The sequence below is a fragment of the Prionailurus viverrinus genome, chromosome C1 (assembly GCF_022837055.1).
Source record: "Prionailurus viverrinus isolate Anna chromosome C1, UM_Priviv_1.0, whole genome shotgun sequence".
Lineage (NCBI taxonomy): Eukaryota > Metazoa > Chordata > Mammalia > Carnivora > Felidae > Prionailurus > Prionailurus viverrinus.
Window position 1 is genome coordinate 51543569 of NC_062568.1, and position 1674 is coordinate 51545242.

Genomic DNA, 1674 nt, shown 5'->3' on the forward strand with positions numbered 1-1674 from the left:
TGAAACTCCTCTATGAAATTTAAAACAGTATATATCACTACAGATTTTGAAAATTCATTTTTATATTTCCTTTGCTTTTTAACCTAGAAAATGCACTGACCAGCCATATTGACCCCATTACCTATTTTAAAAGCATTGCTAGACTTTGATGATGGTGGGATGATAGTAGCAATAGCAAGAAAAACAGAAAGAGGAGTATGAGTGGTGGGGAATGTGTGTGTGCTGTTCCCTGTGCTGGATTTTCTTTGTGTCGCAAGACTTTCTGTGAAAGCTGTCCTGTGTTCAAAGGGAAATGAACACAAATTAGATGGGCAATCTACCCAGCTATCAGAATTCACATTAATCTTACCACCAAAATAACTGTCCATTGCAAGTTCAGTTCACTTTTTTTTTTTTTAAAAAAACAAGCTCTGGCTGGTTTTATTAAAGAAAAATTTTACAGGATTTACTTTCCACCAGTCTGTTCTGGCATGCTTCTAATGATAATACAATCACCTGGGTCAATGATAGCCAGTGTGCATACTCTGTAGTATTTCCCACATGTTGTGCCCAATTCAACATTATTCCCACTGTATTTGTGGCCAACATGGCATAATATTCTATTTCAGATTTCCTCAAGGCCGGGCAGTTGTTAGTGAGGATGACCAGTTTCGCTTTGCCATGTCTGACTGTTCAGAGTCTGCTTGTACCCCAGCACATACTTTCCACTTTCCATAATGAATTGAAGCCTAGAGTTAATCACCTCCACTGACTTTTTGTCTTCTTGGTGGCCACCATCTTTCTGCTTTAGGTGTGGGATGGCCCCAACTGAGAGCAGCAGCCAAGATGGCTGGGAGTGAGAAAGGGTCATTATTATTTTCTGAAATAGCCATTTTTATTGCTAATAGTTGCATAGACTTGTGGAGATTTCATTTTGCTTTGTTAAATTGGTTAATATATCTTAAATTAGCCATTAGATAAGAGTTTACCTTAAGAATACTGTTTTAAGAGATGAGATAAGTTCCAATCTGGAACCAAGAGTGACCTAGAACAGATACATCTTTCTAATTCCAATCCAATGGAACCCTTAGGCTGAATTCTACCTCTTAAAAAAAAAAAAAAAAAAAAAAAGGGAGGGGATATAAAGGTGGAGAAAAGAAAGCTGATAAATCACTCCCTCCAGTTTTTGGAAGGAGGTAGATCATGCTTCCACTCCCACAAGGCTAGTGCTGGGAACTCCCCATTTTGGAAGATGAGGCAGATCTTGACATGAAAAAAGTTTGAAGTAGTGTCCCACCCTAGAAAATAAGCTAAATTAACTTCTTAGAGTACACAGTTAAGATGTAAAAACAGTAAATACCCAGCACACTCAAAGGCTTTAGAAATGCACATATCTCTTGGGGAGCAATTTAAATTTCAGAACTCTATCTTTAGAAATTGGGGTGCTGGGGGGGGGGGCTCAGTCGGTTAAATGTCAGATTCTTGATTTCGGCTCAGGTCATAATCTCACCATTGGTGAGATTGAGCCCTGCATTGGGCTCAGCACTGGGCCTGGAGCCTGCTTAAGATTCTCTCTCCTTCTGTCTTTGCTCCTTCCCCACTCACACACGCACACGTGCTCTCTCTCTCTCTCTTTCAGAAGAAAGAAAGAAAGAAAGAAAGAAAGAAAGAAAGAAAGAAAGAAAAGAAAAGAAA

At 39.1% G+C, this 1674-nt stretch overlaps 1 pseudogene; it reads right to left on the reverse strand.

The window, feature by feature from the left end:
* Positions 1 to 445: 445 nt before the first annotated feature.
* Positions 446 to 850, reverse strand: LOC125171606 (60S ribosomal protein L30-like; annotated as a pseudogene).
* Between the last annotated feature and the right edge of the window lie 824 nt (positions 851 to 1674).